Genomic DNA, 19800 nt, shown 5'->3' with positions numbered 1-19800 from the left:
GGCAAAGTGGTGTGTGACAACGGAAAAAAATTTGATAGCGGCATTGAAGTTGGGCAAGTTGACACATGTGCCGTGCATGGCACATGTGTGTAATCTGATCGTACAACGCTTTGTGCATAAGTACACAGGCTTACAGGACGTCCTGAAGCAGGCCAGGAAGGTGTGTGGCCATTTCAGGCGTTCCTACACGGCCATGGCTCACTTTGCCGATATCCAGCGGCGAAACAACATGCCAGTGAGGCGCTTGATTTGCGACAGCCCTACACGTTGGAATTCAACACTCCTAATGTTCGACCGCCTGCTCCAACAAGAAAAAGCTGTTAATGAATATTTGTATGACCGGGGTGCTAGGACAGCCTCTGGGGAGCTGGGAATTTTTTTGCCACGTTACTGGACGCTCATGCGCAATGCCTGTAGGCTCATGCGTCCTTTTGAGGAGGTGACAAACCTAGTCAGTCGCAGTTGTGTGTGTGCGTGTGTATGGCTGTCTGCCTGTGTGTGTGTGACAGGGTGAAGATTTCTTGCACATGGGTGTGACAGGGTTAAGATTTCTTGCACAGGGCGCCCAAAGGCCTAAGGCTGGCCCTGCGCATGGGTCAGTGGCTCTGCACCAGACTTCCCTCCAATTGATCAAAGTTAAAGGATTTCAAGTGGACTGATTACAATTACAGGGCCTCTAAAGAGTCCTGTATTGTTATTTGTCGTCACTACCTTCCCGCGTCGGGAGTGGGTCATTTGCGCCCCTGCTGCCTTCCTTGCATGTGGTAGCTGTTTGTCAGGGATTTGTCAATCCATATCTGCCAAGTGACCCTATGACAGGGTGAAGATTTCTTGCACATGGGTGTGACAGGGTGAAGATTTCTTGCACAGGGCGCCCAAAGGCCTAAGGCTGGCCCTGCGCATGGGTCAGTGGCTCTGCACCAGACTTCCCTCCAATTGATCAAAGTTAAAGGATTTCAAGTGGACTGATTACAATTACAGGGCCTCTAAAGAGTCCTGTATTGTTATTTGTCGTCACTACCTTCCCGCGTCGGGAGTGGGTCATTTGCGCCCCTGCTGCCTTCCTTGCATGTGGTAGCTGTTTGTCAGGGATTTGTCAATCCATATCTGCCAAGTGACCCTATGACAGGGTGAAGATTTCTTGCACATGGGTGTGACAGGGTGAAGATTTCTTGCACAGGGCGCCCAAAGGCCTAAGGCTGGCCCTGCGCATGGGTCAGTGGCTCTGCACCAGACTTCCCTCCAATTGATCAAAGTTAAAGGATTTCAAGTGGACTGATTACAATTACAGGGCCTCTAAAGAGTCCTGTATTGTTATTTGTCGTCACTACCTTCCCGCGTCGGGAGTGGGTCATTTGCGCCCCTGCTGCCTTCCTTGCATGTGGTAGCTGTTTGTCAGGGATTTGTCAATCCATATCTGCCAAGTGACCCTATGATAGGGTGAAGATTTCTTGCACATGGGTGTGACAGGGTGAAGATTTCTTGCACAGGGCGCCCAAAGGCCTAAGGCTGGCCCTGCGCATGGGTCAGTGGCTCTGCACCAGACTTCCCTCCAATTGATCAAAGTTAAAGGATTTCAAGTGGACTGATTACAATTACAGGGCCTCTAAAGAGTCCTGTATTGTTATTTGTCGTCACTACCTTCCCGCGTCGGGAGTGGGTCATTTGCGCCCCTGCTGCCTTCCTTGCATGTGGTAGCTGTTTGTCAGGGATTTGTCAATCCATATCTGCCAAGTGACCCTATGACAGGGTGAAGATTTCTTGCACATGGGTGTGACAGGGTGAAGATTTCTTGCATAGGGCGCCCAAAGGCCTAAGGCTGGCCCTGCGCATGGGTCAGTGGCTCTGCACCAGACTTCCCTCCAATTGATCGAAGTTAAAGGATTTCAAGTGGACTGATTACAATTACAGGGCCTCTAAAGAGTCCTGTATTGTTATTTGTCGTCACTACCTTCCCGCGTCGGGAGTGGGTCATTTGCGCCCCTGCTGCCTTCCTTGCATGTGGTAGCTGTTTGTCAGGGATTTGTCAATCCATGTCTGCCAAGTGACCCTGTGTAGGGGTAACAGTCCCTATTCTGATCTCTGTCAGTGTGTATCATGGTCTCTGTGGACAAGGAACAGTCTCTATTCTGCTCTGTGTCAGTGTGTATCAGGGGTTTTGAGGACAGGTGTCAATCCATATCTGCCAAGTGACCCTATGTATATCTGCTGTCAGTACACAGGAAAAGTTTAAATATTTCTTGTTCTACGTTCTCTGCAACTCCACGCACCGACTCATCCAATACGTGAAGATCTGGGGTTTCTCTGACTCTCCTCAGTAGTGTATCAAACAGAGTCTGCACTGTGGTAACACGGACATCTTCAGGACATAACTCAACTATTTGCAGATAGGCAGTCTGCAGCTTCTCTTTTTCACCTGTTCTCTTCTTTCTCTTATGCGTATTCTTGTCTATATGCAGGTGGTCTCTTGCCTTTCTTTTAACCAATTCGTTCCTTCCATATGGTTTCAAAAGATCTCTGGCATCATTACTTTCAACGCAAATAACGTCATCATAGTTAGTCTCCTCATTATTTACCGGGAAGAGAGTGTTTGCACTGACTACCCACAGCATGCTCTTGCCATTGCCTACTCCACCTTCAACGACAGGGTGCAAGTCCCAAGGAGAAGGATCATTCACTTTATTATCTGTCTTTATTTCACAAGTAGTGCCTGGAACATCCTCATGGGTCACAAGATGTAAATCTGGACTAATGTCAACCCCAGGGTCTGGAAAATCATCAATTTGAAATGTTTCGAATAATCCCAGTGGGCTGCCACATTCTTCCTCCTCTGATGGTATTAAAGTTTGCAGAGATTCGCTATGGGGTGGTGTCAAGCATTTTGGAGAACAAGCATCTCCATCCCAATACGTTTCAGATGTCCTATCAGCTCTTCCACCCTATGCGATACTATGGGCAGGCTACCCGTGACGTCATTACTCACGACCCTATTTCACGCGGACACTCTGTGTCAGTGTGTATCATGGTGTCTGTGGACAGGGAACAGTCTCTATTCTGCTCTGTGTCAGTGTGTATCATGGTCTCTGTGGACGGTGAACAGTCTCTATTCTGCTCTGTGTCAGTGTGTATCATGGTCTCTGTGGACAGGGAACAGTCTCTATTCTGCTCTGTGTCAGTGTGTATCAGGGGTTTTGAGGACAGGTGTCAATCCATATCTGCCAAGTGACCCTATGTAGGGGGAACAGTCCCTATTCTGCTCTGTGTCAGTGTGTATCAGGGGTTTTGAGGACAGGTGTCAATCCATATCTGCCAAGTGACCCTATGTAGGAGGAACAGTCCCTATTCTGCTCTGTGTCAGTGTGTATCAGGGGTTTTGAGGACAGGTGTCAATCCATATCTGCCAAGTGACCCTATGTAGGAGGAACAGTCCCTATTCTGCTCTGTGTCAGTGTGTATCAGGGGTTTTGAGGACAGGTGTCAATCCATATCTGCCAAGTGACCCTATGTAGGGGGAACAGTCTCTATTCTGCTCTGTGTCAGTGTGTATCATGGTCTCTGTGGACGGTGAACAGTCTCTATTCTGCTCTGTGTCAGTGTGTATCATGGTCTCTGTGTACAGGGAACAGTCTCTATTCTGCTCTGTGTCAGTGTGTATCAGGGGTTTTGAGGACAGGTGTCAATCCATATCTGCCAAGTGACCCTATGTAGGGGTAACAGTCCCTATTCTGCTCTGTGTCAGTGTGTATCATGGTCTCTGTGGATGGTGAACAGTCTCTATTCTGCTCTGTGTCAGTGTGTATCATGGTCTCTGTGGACAGGGAACAGTCTCTATTCTGCTCTGTGTCAGTGTGTATCAGGGGTTTTGAGGACAGGTGTCAATCCATATCTGCCAAGTGACCCTATGTAGGGGGAACAGTCTCTATTCTGCTCTGTGTCAGTGTGTATCAGGGATCATTAGGATAGGTGTCAATCCATATCTGCCAAGTGACCCTATGTAGGGGGAACAGTCCCTATTCTGCTCTGTGTCAGTGTGTATCATGGTCTCTGTGGACGATGAACAGTCTCTATTCTGCTCTGTGTCAGTGTGTATCATGGTCTCTGTGGACAGGGAACAGTCTCTATTCTGCTCTGTGTCAGTGTGTATCAGGGGTTTTGAGGACAGGTGTCAATCCATATCTGCCAAGTGACCCTATGTAGGGGGAACAGTCCCTATTCTGCTCTGTGTCAGTGTGTATCAGGGGTTTTGAGGACAGGTGTCAATCCATATCTGCCAAGTGACCCTATGTAGGGGGAACAGTCCCTATTCTGCTCTGTGTCAGTGTGTATCAGGGGTTTTGAGGACAGGTGTCAATCCATATCTGCCAAGTGACCCTATGTAGGAGGAACAGTCCCTATTCTGCTCTGTGTCAGTGTGTATCAGGGGTTTTGAGGACAGGTGTCAATCCATATCTGCCAAGTGACCCTATGTAGGGGGAACAGTCTCTATTCTGCTCTGTGTCAGTGTGTATCAGGGCTGGGCTTTGAGGACAGGTGTCAATGTTAGGTGATTTCTGCCCTTTATGGATTAAAAGCAGACTCTGCATCAACTGTGCAATTTTCCATGGGAGTTTTGCCATGGATCCCCCTCTGGCATGCCACAGTCCAGGTGTTAGTCCCCTTGAAACAACTTTTCCATCACTATTGTGGCCAGAAAGAGTCCCTGTTGGTTTTAAAATTCGCCTGCCCATTGAAGTCAATGGCGGTTCGCGAACATTTGCGGAAGTTCGCGTTCGCCGTTCGCGAACCGAAAATTTCGGGTTCGCGACAACACTATTCAGGACTTTCAAATTATATATTGAGAATGTGCAAGGAAATATTTAGAAAGGTTTTAAAAGAGAACTGTTACTTAATGGCCAAAATCAGATTAGCAGCTGAATAATTCTTGGAATCTTTGCTGGATATTAAAAAGATGGTTGCCAACGGGATGGCTTTCTCACTTGCTTCACGTAGAGCCTTATAGTTGTAATCTGGGGGCACAGATTATACTTCCAAAGCACGTCTCTGTGCTATATGTCTCCTGGAAGAAGTCTTCTTTGGAAAACCCTTTGAGAAAGTTGATGGGAAAAAGGCCTTGCTTTCACAAGAAACAAAAAGGTTTAATCAAACATTCTAGGGGATCAAATAAACTGAGAATGACCCTGTGAAGTAAATAAGATAGACACATATAGTGTCTCCTTTTTAAACTGCAAGAGAAACAAATACAAATTTTAGGTTGATGAATTTTCTGTCAACATATATTTAATATATAGTGGTTGTTCTTGTGTGATTTATGTGCCATAACGCAAGAGATGTAGATTCGGTGCAATAATGATGAGGCACATAAGATAGTTTTCCAATTCTAGACCTAAAATAGGCACTGCTGAGATTCGAACTCAGGATCTCCTGTTTACTAGACAGGCGCTTTAACCAACTAAGCCACAGCACCACAACATACTGGCTGGTGCCTTGTATTACATTTTCCAAATGGTGGCAGATTGGACCTTTCTCTATCCAAGAGATACATCATTGGAGGATTAATTGACATCAATCCATCTTTATAGCAAATACACCTTAGTTGTCAACAAACATTCAAATATTGCCCGCAGCTATGAAGGTAATAAACTACATTTCCACACTGGCAGTGGCAGTATCAGTTTTGAAGATTAACTTTGTCCCAGTGGCACAAGATTGGAATTGACTGATTGATTAATTGATAGAGGATAACTATAGCTCTAAAAGATCCCCCTCCTTTCATACTCCACTCTATTCTCCTTTCCTCACTCAATTCCCTCAGTCATGATAATTTTACCAAAGTGAACTTTCTTTTCTGACCACTATCCATGTCTAGCATGGGTATACAAAGAATGCTAAATGCTGCCTCGGCAGGACACATTGTACTATAGGAAACCACCTTCTCCGCCTTGAGTTGTGCAGCTAATTCACCAAACTCTGCGTTCTGTGTTTGGGTCTGGGTTTTGGTTACTTTTATGGATGGCCATTGCCTTTCTTCCCCATGCCTCCGTCTTGTCCACAGCTGCCATCACAGGTCCCAGCATATTGAGAGAGAGTATTCAGGACTTTCAAATAATAGATTGAGAATGTGCTTGGAAATATTTAGAAAGGTTTTAAAAGAGAACTGTTACTTAATGGCCAAAATCAGATTAGCAGCTGAATAATTCTTGGAATCTTTGCTGGATATTAAAAAGATGGTTGCCAACGGGATGGCTTTCTCACTTGCTTCACGTAGAGCCTTATAGTTGTAATCTGGGGGCACAGATTATACTTCCAAAGCACGTCTCTGTGCTATATGTCTCCTGGAAGAAGTCTTCTTTGGAAAACCCTTTGAGAAAGTTGATGGGAAAAAGGCCTTGCTTTCACAAGAAACAAAAAGGTTTAATCAAACATTCTAGGGGATCAAATAAACTGAGAATGACCCTGTGAAGTAAATAAGATAGACACATATAGTGTCTCCTTTTTAAACTGCAAGAGAAGCAAATACAAATTTTAGGTTGATGAATTTTCTGTCAACATATATTTAATATATAGTGGTTGTTCTTGTGTGATTTATGTGCCATAACGCAAGAGATGTAGATTCGGTGCAATAATGATGAGGCACATAAGATAGTTTTCCAATTCTAGACCTAAAATAGGCACTGCTGAGATTCGAACTCAGGATCTCCTGTTTACTAGACAGGCGCTTTAACCAACTAAGCCACAGCACCACAACATACTGGCTCGTGCCTTGTATTACATTTTCCAAATGGTGGCAGATTGGACGTTTCTCTATCCAAGAGATACATCATTGGAGGATTAATTGACATCAATCCATCTTTATAGCAAATACACCTTAGTTGTCAACAAACATTCAAATATTGCCCGCAGCTATGAAGGTAATAAACTACATTTCCACACTGGCAGTGGCAGTATCAGTTTTGAAGATTAACTTTGTCCCAGTGGCACAAGATTGGAATTGACTGATTGATTAATTGATAGAGGATAACTATAGCTCTAAAAGATCCCCCTCCTTTCATACTCCACTCTATTCTCCTTTCCTCACTCAATTCCCTCAGTCATGATAATTTTACCAAAGTGAACTTTCTTTTCTGACCACTATCCATGTCTAGCATGGGTATACAAAGAATGCTAAATGCTGCCTCGGCAGGACACATTGTACTATAGGAAACCACCTTCTCCGCCTTGAGTTGTGCAGCTAATTCACCAAACTCTGCGTTCTGTGTTTGGGTCTGGGTTTTGGTTACTTTTATGGATGGCCATTGCCTTTCTTCCCCATGCCTCCGTCTTGTCCACAGCTGCCATCACAGGTCCCAGCATATTGAGAGAGAGTATTCAGGACTTTCAAATAATAGATTGAGAATGTGCTTGGAAATATTTAGAAAGGTTTTAAAAGAGAACTGTTACTTAATGGCCAAAATCAGATTAGCAGCTGAATAATTCTTGGAATCTTTGCTGGATATTACAAAGATGGTTGCCAACGGGATGGCTTTCTCACTTGCTTCACGTAGAGCCTTATAGTTGTAATCCGGGGGCACAGATTATGCTTCCAAAGCACGTCTCTGTGCTATATGTCTCCTGGAAGAAGTCTTCTTTGGAAAACCCTTTGAGAAAGTTGATGGGAAAAAGGCCTTGCTTTCACAAGAAAAAAAAAGAAGGTTTAATCAAACATTCTAGGGGATCAAATAAACTGAGAATGACCCTGTGAAGTAAATAAGATAGACACATATATTATCTCCTTTTTAAACTGCCAGAGAAGCAAGTACAAATTTTAGGTTGATGAATTTTCAGTCAACATATATTTAATATATAGTGGTTGTTCTTGTGTGATTTATGTGCCATAACGCAAGAGATGTAGATTCGGTGCAATAATGATGAGGCACATAAGATAGTTTTCCAATTCTAGAGCTAAAATAGGCACAGCTGAGATTCGAACTCAGGATCTCCTGTTTACTAGACAGGCGCTTTAACCAACTAAGCCACAGCACCACAACATACTGGCTCATGCCTTGTTTAACGTTTTCCAAATGGTGGCAGATTGGACCTTTCTCTATCCAAGAGATACATCATTGGAGGATTAATTGACATCAATCCATCTTTATAGCAAATACACCTCAGTTGTCAACAAACATTCAAATATTGCCCGCAGCTATGAAGGTAATAAACTACATTTCCACACTGGCCGTGGCAGTATCAGTTTTGAAGATTAACTTTGTCCCAGTGGCACAAGATTGGAATTTGACTGATTGATTAATTGATAGAGGATAACTATAGCTCTAAAAGATCCCCCTCCTTTCATACTCCACTCTATTCTCCTTTCCTCACTCAATTCCCTCAGTCATGATAATTTTACCAAAGTGAACTTTCTTTTCTGACCACTATCCATGTCTAGCATGGGTATACAAAGAATGCTAAATGCTGCCTCGGCAGGACACATTGTACTATAGGAAACCACCTTCTCCGCCTTGAGTTGTGCAGCTAATTCACCAAACTCTGCGTTCTGTGTTTGGGTCTGGGTTTTGGTTACTTTTATGGATGGCCATTGCCTTTCTTCCCCATGCCTCCGTCTTGTCCACAGCTGCCATCACAGGTCCCAGCATATTGAGAGAGAGTATTCAGGACTTTCAAATAATAGATTGAGAATGTGCTTGGAAATATTTAGAAAGGTTTTAAAAGAGAACTGTTACTTAATGGCCAAAATCAGATTAGCAGCTGAATAATTCTTGGAATCTTTGCTGGATATTACAAAGATGGTCGCCAACGGGATGGCTTTCTCACTTGCTTCACGTAGAGCCTTATAGTTGTAATCCGGGGGCACAGATTATGCTTCCAAAGCACGTCTCTGTGCTATATGTCTCCTGGAAGAAGTCTTCTTTGGAAAACCCTTTGAGAAAGTTGATGGGAAAAAGGCCTTGCTTTCACAAGAAAAAAAAAGAAGGTTTAATCAAACATTCTAGGGGATCAAATAAACTGAGAATGACCCTGTGAAGTAAATAAGATAGACACATATATTATCTCCTTTTTAAACTGCCAGAGAAGCAAGTACAAATTTTAGGTTGATGAATTTTCAGTCAACATATATTTAATATATAGTGGTTGTTCTTGTGTGATTTATGTGCCATAACGCAAGAGATGTAGATTCGGTGCAATAATGATGAGGCACATAAGATAGTTTTCCAATTCTAGAGCTAAAATAGGCACAGCTGAGATTCGAACTCAGGATCTCCTGTTTACTAGACAGGCGCTTTAACCAACTAAGCCACAGCACCACAACATACTGGCTCATGCCTTGTTTAACGTTTTCCAAATGGTGGCAGATTGGACCTTTCTCTATCCAAGAGATACATCATTGGAGGATTAATTGACATCAATCCATCTTTATAGCAAATACACCTCAGTTGTCAACAAACATTCAAATATTGCCCGCAGCTATGAAGGTAATAAACTACATTTCCACACTGGCCGTGGCAGTATCAGTTTTGAAGATTAACTTTGTCCCAGTGGCACAAGATTGGAACTTGAATGATTGATTAATTGATAGAGGATAACTCTAGCTCTAAAAGATCCCCCTCCTTTCATACTCCACTCTATTCTCCTTTCCTCAATCAATTCCCTCAGTCATGATAATTTTACCAAAGTGAACTTTCTTTTCTGACCACTATCCATGTCTAGCATGGGTATACAAAGAATGCTAAATGCTGCCTCTGCAGGACACATTGTACTATAGGAAACCACCTTCTCCGCCTTGAGTTGTGCAGCTAATTCACCAAACTCTGCGTTCTGTGTTTGGGTCTGGGTTTTGGTTACTTTTATGGATGGTCATTGCCTTTCTTCCACATGCCTCCGTCTTGTCCACAGCTACCATCACAGGTCCCAGCATATTGAGAGAGAGTATTCAGGACTTTCAAATAATAGATTGAGAATGTGCTTGGAAATATTTAGAAAGGTTTTAAAATAGAACTGTTACTTAATGGCCAAAATCAGATTAGCAGCTGATTTTGTGATGAGGGACATAATATAGTTTTCCAATTCTAGAGCTAAAATAGGCACTGCTGAGATTCGAACTCAGGATCTCCTGTTTACTAGACAGGCGCTTTAACCAACTAAGCCACAGCACCACAACATACTGGCTCATACCTTGTTTTATGTTTTCCAAATGGTGGCAGATTGGACCTTTCTCTATCCAAGAGATACATCATTGGAGGATTAATTGACATCAATCCATCTTTATAGCAAATACATCTCAGTTGTCAACAAACATTCAAATATTGCCCGCAGCTATGAAGGTAATAAACTAAATTTCCACACTGGCCGTGGCAGTACCAGTTTTGAAGATTAACTTTGTCCCAGTGGCACAAGATTGGAACTTGAATGATTGATGAATTGATAGAGAATAACTATAGCTCTAAAAGATCCCCCTCCTTTCATACTCCACTCTATTCTCCTTTCCTCACTCAATTCCCTCAGTCATGATAATTTTACCAAAGTGAACTTTCTTTTCTGACCACTATCCATGTCTTGCATGGGTATACAAAGAATGCTAAATGCTGCCTCTGCAGGACACATTGTACTATAGGAAACCACCTTCTCCGCCTTGAGTTGTGCAGCTAATTCACCAAACTCTGCGTTCTGTGTTTGGGTCTGGGTTTTGGTTACTTTTATGGATGGCCATTGCCTTTCTTCCCCATGCCTCCGTCTTGTCCACAGCTGCCATCAGAGGTCCCAGCATATTGAGAGAGAGTATTCAGGACTTTCAAATAATAGATTGAGAATGTGCAAGGAAATATTTAGAAAGGTTTTAAAAGAGAACTGTTACTTAATGGCCAAAATCAGATTAGCAGCTGAATAATTCTTGGAATCTTTGCTGGATATTACAAAGATGGTTGCCAACGGGATGGCTTTCTCACTTGCTTCACGTAGAGCCTTATAGTTGTAATCCGGGGGCACAGATTATGCTTCCAAAGCACGTCTTTATGCTATATGTCTCCTGGAAGAAGTCTTCTTTGGAAAACCCTTTGAGAAAGTTGATGGGAAAAAGGCCTTGCTTTCACAAGAAAAAAAAAGAAGGTTTAATCAAACATTCTAGGGGATCAAATAAACTGAGAATGACCCTGTGAAGTAAATAAGATAGACACATATAGTATCTCCTTTTTAAACTGCCAGAGAACCAAATACAAATTTTAGGTTGATGAATTTTCAGTCAACATATATTTAATATATAGTGGTTGTTCTTGTGTGATTTATGTGCCATAATGCAAGAGATGTAGATTCGGTGCAATAATGATGAGGCACATAAGATAGTTTTCCAATTCTAGAGCTAAAATAGGCACTGCTGAGATTCGAACTCAGGATCTCCTGTTTACTAGACAGGCGCTTTAACCAACTAAGCCACAGCACCACAACATACTGGCTCATGCCTTGTTTTACGTTTTCCAAATGGTGGCAGATTGGACCTTTCTCTATCCAAGAGATACATCATTGGAGGATTAATTGACATCAATCCATCTTTATAGCAAATACACCTCAGTTGTCAACAAACATTCAAATATTGCCCGCAGCTATGAAGGTAATAAACTATATTTCCACACTGGCCGTGGCAGTATCAGTTTTGAAGATTAACTTTGTCCCAGTGGCACAAGATTGGAACTTGAATGATTGATTAATTGATAGAGGATAACTCTAGCTCTAAAAGATCCCCCTCCTTTCATACTCCACTCTATTCTCCTTTCCTCAATCAATTCCCTCAGTCATGATAATTTTACCAAAGTGAACTTTCTTTTCTGACCACTATCCATGTCTAGCATGGGTATACAAAGAATGCTAAATGCTGCCTCTGCAGGACACATTGTACTATAGGAAACCACCTTCTCCGCCTTGAGTTGTGCAGCTAATTCACCAAACTCTGCGTTCTGTGTTTGGGTCTGGGTTTTGGTTACTTTTATGGATGGTCATTGCCTTTCTTCCACATGCCTCCGTCTTGTCCACAGCTACCATCACAGGTCCCAGCATATTGAGAGAGAGTATTCAGGACTTTCAAATAATAGATTGAGAATGTGCTTGGAAATATTTAGAAAGGTTTTAAAATAGAACTGTTACTTAATGGCCAAAATCAGATTAGCAGCTGAATAATTCTTGGAATGTTTGCTGGATATTACAAAGATGGCTGTCAACGGGATGGCTTTTTTTACTTGCTTCACGTAGAGCCTGATAGTTGTAATCCGGGGGCACAGATTATGCTTCCAAAGCACGTCTCTGTGCTATATGTCTCCTGGAAGAAGTCTTCTTTGGAAAACCCTTTGAGAAAGTTGATGGGAAAAAGGCCTTGCTTTCACAAGAAAAAAAAAGAAGGTTTATCAAACATTCTAGGGGATCAAATAAACTGAGAATGACCCTGTAAATAAATAAGATAGACACATATAGTATCTCCTTTTTAAACTGCCAGAGAAGCAAATACAAATTTTAGGTTGATGAATTTTCAGTCAACATATATTTAATATATAGTGGTTGCTCTTGTGTGATTTATGTGCCATAACGCAAGAGATGTAGATTCGGTGCAATAATGATGAGGCACATAGATAGTTTTCCAATTCTAGAGCTAAAATAGGCACTGCTGAGATTCGAACTCAAGATCTCCTGTTTACTAGACAGGCGCTTTAACCAACTAATCCACAGCACCACAACATACTGACTTAAGCCTTGTTTTACATTTTCCAAATGGTGGCAGATTGGACCTTTCTCTATCCAAGAGATACATCATTGGAGGATTAAATGACATCAATCCATCTTTATAGCAAAGACATCTCAGTTGTCAACAAACATTCAAATATTGCCCGCAGCTATGAACGTAATAAACTACATTTCCACACTGGCCGTGGCAGTATCAGTTTTGAAGATTAACTTTGTCCCAGTGGCACAAGATTGGAACTTGACTGATTGATTAATTGATAGAGGATAACTCTAGCTCTAAAATATCCCCCTCCTTTCATACTCCACTCTATTCTCCTTTCCTCACTCAATTCCCTCAGTCATGATAATTTTACCAAAGTGAACTTTCTTTTCTGACCACTATCCATGTCTAGCATGGGTATACAAAGAATGCTAAATGCTGCCTCTGCAGGACACGTTGTACTATAGGAAACCACCTTCTCCGCCTTGAGTTGTGCAGCTAATTCACCAAACTCTGCGTTCTGTGTTTTGGTCTGGGTTTTGGTTACTTTTATGGATGCCTTTCTTCCCCATGCCTCCGTCTTGTCCACAGCTGCCATCACAGGTCCCAGCATATTGAGAGAGAGTATTCAGGACTTTCAAATAACAGATTGAGAATGTGCTTGGAAATATTTAGAAAGGTTTTAAAAGAGAACTGTTACTTAATGGCCAAAATCAGATTAGCAGCTGAATAATTCTTGGAATCTTTGCTGGATATTAAAAAGATGGTTGCCAACGGGATGGCTTTCTCACTTGCTTCACGTAGAGCCTTATAGTTGTAATCCGGGGGCACAGATTATGCTTCCAAAGCACTACTCTGTGCTATATGTCTCCTGGAAGAAGTCTTCTTAAGAAAACCCTTTGAGAAAGTTGATGGGAAAAAGGCCTTGCTTTCACAAGAAAAAAAAAGAAGGTTTAATCAAACATTCTAGGGGATCAAATAAACTGAGAATGACCCTGTGAAGTAAATAAGATAGACACATATTGTATCTCCTTTTTAAACTGCCAGAGAAGCAAATACAAATTTTACGTTGATGAATTTTCAGTCAACATATATTTAATGTATAGTGGTTGTTCTTGTGTGATTTGTGTGCCATAACGCAAGAGATGTAGATTCGGTGCAATAATGATGAGGGACATAATATAGTTTTCCAATTCTAGAGCTAAAATAGGTGCTGCTGAGATTCGAACTCAGGATCTCCTGTTTACTAGACAGGCGCTTTAACCAACTAAGCCACAGCACCACAACATACTGGCTCATACCTTGTTTTATGTTTTCGAAATGGTTGCAGATTGGACCTTTCTCTATCCAAGAGATACATCATTGGAGGATTAATTGACATCAATCCATCTTTATAGCAAATACATCTCAGTTGTCAACAAACATTCAAATATTGCCCGCAGCTATGAAGGTAATAAACTACATTTCCACACTGGCCGTGGCAGTACCAGTTTTGAAGATTAACTTTGTCCCAGTGGCACAAGATTGGAACTTGAATGATTGATTAATTGATAGAGAATAACTATAGCTCTAAAAGATCCCCCTCCTTTCATACTCCACTCTATTCTCCTTTCCTCACTCAATTCCCTCAGTCATGATAATTTTACCAAAGTGAACTTTCTTTTCTGACCACTATCCATGTCTAGCATGGGTATACAAAGAATGCTAAATGCTGCCTCTGCAGGACACACTGTACTATAGGAAACCACATTCTCCGCCTTGAGTTGTGCAGCTAATTCACCAAACTCTGCGTTCTGTGTTTGGGTCTGGGCTTTGGTTACTTTTATGGATGGCCATTGCCTTTCTTCCCCATGCCTCCGTCTTGTCCACAGCTGCCATCACAGGTCCCAGCATATTGAGAGAGAGTATTCAGGACTTTCAAATAATAGATTGAGAATGTGCTTGGAAATATTTAGAAAGGTTTTAAAAGAGAACTGTTACTTAATGGCCAAAATCAGATTAGCAGCTGAATAATTCTTGGAATCTTTGCTGGATATTACAAAGATGGTTGCCAACGGGATGGCTTTCTCACTTGCTTCACGTAGAGCCTTATAGTTGTATTCCGGGGGCACAGATTATGCTTCCAAAGCACGTCTCTGTGCTATATGTCTCCTGGAAGAAGTCTTCTTTGGAAAACCCTTTGAGAAAGTTGATGGGAAAAAGGCCTTGCTTTCACAAGAAAAAAAAAGAAGGTTTAATCAAACATTCTAGGGGATCAAATTAACTGAGAATGACCCTGTGAAGTAAATAAGATAGACACATATAGTATCTCCTTTTTAAACTGCCAGAGAAGCAAATACAAATTTTAGGTCGATGAATTTTCAGTCAACATGTATTTAATATATAGTGGTTGTTTTTGTGTGATTTATGTGCCATAATGCAAGAGATGTAGATTCGGTGCAATAATGATGAGGCACATAAGATAGTTTTCCAATTCTAGAGCTAAAATAGGCACTGCTGAGATTCGAACTCAGGATCTCCTGTTTACTAGACAGGCGCTTTAACCAACTAAGCCACAGCACCACAACATACTGTCGCATGCCTTGTTTTACGTTTTCCAAATGGTGGCAGATTGGACCTATCTCTATCCAAGAGATACATCATTGGAGGATTAATTGACATCAATCCATCTTTATAGCAAATACACCTCAGTTGTCAACAAACATTCAAATATTGCCCGCAGCTATGAAGGTAATAAACTACATTTCCACACTGGCCGTGGCAGTATCAGTTTTGAAGATTAACTTTGTCCCAGTGGCACAAGATTGGAATTGACTGATTGATTAATTGATAGAGGATAACTATAGCTCTAAAAGATCCCCCTCCTTTCATACTCCACTCTATTCTCCTTTCCTCAATCAATTCCCTCAGTCATGATAATTTTACCAAAGTGAACTTTCTTTTCTGACCACTATCCATGTCTAGCATGGGTATACAAAGAATGCTAAATGCTGCCTCTGCAGGACACATTGTACTGTAGGAAACCACCTTCTCCGCCTTGAGTTGTGCAGCTAATTCACCAAACTCTGCGTTCTGTGTTTGGGTCTGGGTTTTGGTTACTTTTATGGATGGTCATTGCCTTTCTTCCACATGCCTCCGTCTTGTCCACAGCTGCCATCACAGGTCCCAGCATATTGAGAGAGAGTATTCAGGACTTTCAAATAATAGATTGAGAATGTGCTTGGAAATATTTAGAAAGGTTTTAAAAGAGAACTGTTACTTAATGGCCAAAATCAGATTAGCAGCTGAATAATTCTTGGAATCTTTGCTGGATATTACAAAGATGGCTGTCAACGGGATGGCTTTCTCACTTGCTTCACGTAGAGCCTAATAGTTGTAATCCGGGGGCACAGATTATGCTTCCAAAGCACGTCTCTGTGCTATATGTCTCCCGGAAGAAGTCTTCTTTGGAAAACCCTTTGAGAAAGTTGATGGGAAAAAGGCCTTGCTTTCACAAGAAAAAAAAAGAAGGTTTATCAAACATTCTAGGGGATCAAATAAACTGAGAATGACCCTGTAAATAAATAAGATAGACACATATAGTATCTCCTTTTTAAACTGCCAGAGAAGCAAATACAAATTTTAGGTTGATGAATTTTCAGTCAACATATATTTAATATATAGTGGTTGCTCTTGTGTGATTTATGTGCCATAACGCAAGAGATGTAGATTCGGTGCAATAATGATGAGGCACATAAGATAGTTTTCCAATTCTAGAGCTAAAATAGGCACTGCTGAGATTCGAACTCAGGATCTCCTGTTTACTAGACAGGCGCTTTAACCAACTAATCCACAGCACCTCAACATACTGACTCATGCCTTGTTTTACATTTTCCAAATGGTGGCAGATTGGACCTTTCTCTATCCAAGAGATACATCATTGGAGGATTAAATGACATCAATCCATCTTTATAGCAAAGACATCTCAGTTGTCAACAAACATTCAAATATTGCCCGCAGCTATGAACGTAATAAACTACATTTCCACACTGGCCGTGGCAGTATCAGTTTTGAAGATTAACTTTGTCCCAGTGGCACAAGATTGGAACTTGACTGATTGATTAATTGATAGAGGATAACTCTAGCTCTAAAATATTCCCCTCCTTTCATACTCCACTCTATTCTCCTTTCCTCACTCAATTCCCTCAGTCATGATAATTTTACCAAAGTGAACTTTCTTTTCTGACCACTATCCATGTCTAGCATGGGTATACAAAGAATGCTAAATGCTGCGTCTGCAGGACACATTGTACTATAGGAAACCACCTTCTCCGCCTTGAGTTTTGCAGCTAATTCACCAAACTCTGCGTTCTGTGTTTGGGTCTGGGTTTTGGTTACTTTTATGGATGGCCATTGCCTTTCTTCCCCATGCCTCCGTCTTGTCCACAGCTGCCATCACAGGTCCCAGCATATTGAGAGAGAGTATTCAGGACTTTCAAATAATAGATTGAGAATGTGCAAGGAAATATTTAGAAAGGTTTTAAAAGAGAACTGTTACTTAATGGCCAAAATCAGATTAGCAGCTGAATAATTCTTGGAATCTTTGCTGGATATTACAAAGATGGTTGCCAACGGGATGGCTTTCTCACTTGCTTCACGTAGAGCCTTATAGTTGTAATCCGGGGGCACAGATTATGCTTCCAAAGCACGTCTCTATGCTATATGTCTCCTGGAAGAAGTCTTCTTTGGAAAACCCTTTGAGAAAGTTGATGGGAAAAAGGCCTTGCTTTCACAAGAAAAAAAAGAAGGTTTAATCAAACATTCTAGGGGATCAAATTAACTGAGAATGACCCTGTGAAGTAAATAAGATAGACACATATAGTATCTCCTTTTTAAACTGCCAGAGAAGCAAATACAAATTTTAGGTCGATGAATTTTCAGTCAACATGTATTTAATATATAGTGGTTGTTTTTGTGTGATTTATGTGCCATAATGCAAGAGATGTAGATTCGGTGCAATAATGATGAGGCACATAAGATAGTTTTCCAATTCTAGAGCTAAAATAGGCACTGCTGAGATTCGAACTCAGGATCTCCTGTTTACTAGACAGGCGCTTTAACCAACTAAGCCACAGCACCACAACATACTGTCGCATGCCTTGTTTTACGTTTTCCAAATGGTGGCAGATTGGACCTATCTCTATCCAAGAGATACATCATTGGAGGATTAATTGACATCAATCCATCTTTATAGCAAATACACCTCAGTTGTCAACAAACATTCAAATATTGCCCGCAGCTATGAAGGTAATAAACTACATTTCCACACTGGCCGTGGCAGTATCAGTTTTGAAGATTAACTTTGTCCCAGTGGCACAAGATTGGAATTGACTGATTGATTAATTGATAGAGGATAACTATAGCTCTAAAAGATCCCCCTCCTTTCATACTCCACTCTATTCTCCTTTCCTCAATCAATTCCCTCAGTCATGATAATTTTACCAAAGTGAACTTTCTTTTCTGACCACTATCCATGTCTAGCATGGGTATACAAAGAATGCTAAATGCTGCCTCTGCAGGACACATTGTACTGTAGGAAACCACCTTCTCCGCCTTGAGTTGTGCAGCTAATTCACCAAACTCTGCGTTCTGTGTTTGGGTCTGGGTTTTGGTTACTTTTATGGATGGTCATTGCCTTTCTTCCACATGCCTCCGTCTTGTCCACAGCTGCCATCACAGGTCCCAGCATATTGAGAGAGAGTATTCAGGACTTTCAAATAATAGATTGAGAATGTGCTTGGAAATATTTAGAAAGGTTTTAAAAGAGAACTGTTACTTAATGGCCAAAATCAGATTAGCAGCTGAATAATTCTTGGAATCTTTGCTGGATATTAAAAAGATGGTTGCCAACGGGATGGCTTTCTCACTTGCTTCACGTAGAGCCTTATAGTTGTAATCCAGGGGCACAGATTATGCTTCCAAAGCACGTCTCTGTGCTATATGTCTCCTGGAAGAAGTCTTCTTTGGAAAACCCTTTGAGAAAGTTGATGGGAAAAAGGCCTTGCTTTCACAAGAAAAAAAAAGAAGGTTTAATCAAACATTCTAGGGGATCAAATAAACTGAGAATGACCCTGTGAAGTAAATAAGATAGACACATATAGTATCTCCTTTTTAAACTGCCAGAGAAGCAAATACAAATTTTACGTTGATGAATTTTCAGTCAACATATATTTAATGTATAGTGGTTGTTCTTGTGTGATTTGTGTGTCATAACGCAAGAGATGTAGATTCGGTGCAATAATGATGAGGCACATAAGATAGTTTTCCAATTCTAGAGCTAAAATAGGCACTGCTGAGATTCGAACTCAGGATCTCCTGTTTACTAGACAGGCGCTTTAACCAACTAAGCCACAGCACCACAACATACTGGCTCATGCCTTGTTTTACGTTTTCCAAATAATGGCAGATTGGACCTTTCTCTATCCAAGAGATACATCATTGGAGGATTAATTGACATCAATCCATCCTTGTTTTACATTTTCCAAATGGTGGCAGATTGGACCTTTCTCTATCCAAGAGATACATCATTGGAGCATTAAATGACATCAATCCATCTTTATAGCAAAGACATCTCAGTTGTCAACAAACATTCAAATATTGCCCGCAGCTATGAACGTAATAAACTACATTTCCACACTGGCCGTGGCAGTATCAGTTTTGAAGATTAACTTTGTCCCAGTGGCACAAGATTGGAACTTGACTGATTGATTAATTGATAGAGGATAACTCTAGCTCTAAAATATTCCCCTCCTTTCATACTCCACTCTATTCTCCTTTCCTCACTCAATTCCCTCAGTCATGATAATTTTACCAAAGTGAACTTTCTTTTCTGACCACTATCCATGTCTAGCATGGGTATACAAAGAATGCTAAATGCTGCCTCTGCAGGACACATTGTACTATAGGAAACCACCTTCTCCGCCTTGAGTTTTGCAGCTAATTCACCAAACTCTGCGTTCTGTGTTTGGGTCTGGGTTTTGGTTACTTTTATGGATGGCCATTGCCTTTCTTCCCCATGCCTCCGTCTTGTCCACAGCTGCCATCACAGGTCCCAGCATATTGAG

The 19800-nt window shown here is 41.4% G+C and overlaps 11 non-coding genes across 11 annotated transcripts; all 11 read right to left on the bottom strand.

Moving 5' to 3' along the window:
* Positions 1–5390: 5390 nt before the first annotated feature.
* On the bottom strand, positions 5391–5464 carry TRNAT-AGU (transfer RNA threonine (anticodon AGU)). The gene has a single exon. It is a non-coding gene; the product is annotated as a tRNA-Thr (tRNA).
* A 1202-nt stretch (positions 5465–6666) lies between these two features.
* On the bottom strand, positions 6667–6740 carry TRNAT-AGU (transfer RNA threonine (anticodon AGU)). Its single transcript has one exon. It is a non-coding gene; the product is annotated as a tRNA-Thr (tRNA).
* Positions 6741–7945: 1205 nt separating this feature from the next.
* Positions 7946–8019, bottom strand: TRNAT-AGU (transfer RNA threonine (anticodon AGU)). Its single transcript has one exon. It is a non-coding gene; the product is annotated as a tRNA-Thr (tRNA).
* Positions 8020–9225: 1206 nt separating this feature from the next.
* TRNAT-AGU (transfer RNA threonine (anticodon AGU)) lies at positions 9226–9299 on the bottom strand. Its single transcript has one exon. It is a non-coding gene; the product is annotated as a tRNA-Thr (tRNA).
* Positions 9300–10074: 775 nt separating this feature from the next.
* On the bottom strand, positions 10075–10148 carry TRNAT-AGU (transfer RNA threonine (anticodon AGU)). Its single transcript has one exon. It is a non-coding gene; the product is annotated as a tRNA-Thr (tRNA).
* A 1206-nt stretch (positions 10149–11354) lies between these two features.
* On the bottom strand, positions 11355–11428 carry TRNAT-AGU (transfer RNA threonine (anticodon AGU)). The gene has a single exon. It is a non-coding gene; the product is annotated as a tRNA-Thr (tRNA).
* A 2477-nt stretch (positions 11429–13905) lies between these two features.
* Positions 13906–13979, bottom strand: TRNAT-AGU (transfer RNA threonine (anticodon AGU)). Its single transcript has one exon. It is a non-coding gene; the product is annotated as a tRNA-Thr (tRNA).
* Positions 13980–15185: 1206 nt separating this feature from the next.
* Positions 15186–15259, bottom strand: TRNAT-AGU (transfer RNA threonine (anticodon AGU)). The gene has a single exon. It is a non-coding gene; the product is annotated as a tRNA-Thr (tRNA).
* A 1203-nt stretch (positions 15260–16462) lies between these two features.
* TRNAT-AGU (transfer RNA threonine (anticodon AGU)) lies at positions 16463–16536 on the bottom strand. The gene has a single exon. It is a non-coding gene; the product is annotated as a tRNA-Thr (tRNA).
* A 1205-nt stretch (positions 16537–17741) lies between these two features.
* On the bottom strand, positions 17742–17815 carry TRNAT-AGU (transfer RNA threonine (anticodon AGU)). Its single transcript has one exon. It is a non-coding gene; the product is annotated as a tRNA-Thr (tRNA).
* A 1205-nt stretch (positions 17816–19020) lies between these two features.
* Positions 19021–19094, bottom strand: TRNAT-AGU (transfer RNA threonine (anticodon AGU)). The gene has a single exon. It is a non-coding gene; the product is annotated as a tRNA-Thr (tRNA).
* Positions 19095–19800: the final 706 nt, after the last annotated feature.

Source organism: Pelobates fuscus, chromosome 3, assembly GCF_036172605.1.
Source record: "Pelobates fuscus isolate aPelFus1 chromosome 3, aPelFus1.pri, whole genome shotgun sequence".
NCBI lineage: Eukaryota > Metazoa > Chordata > Amphibia > Anura > Pelobatidae > Pelobates > Pelobates fuscus.
The sequence above is the reverse complement of the archived record's forward strand: the minus strand, read 5'-3'. Positions and strand labels throughout refer to the sequence as shown.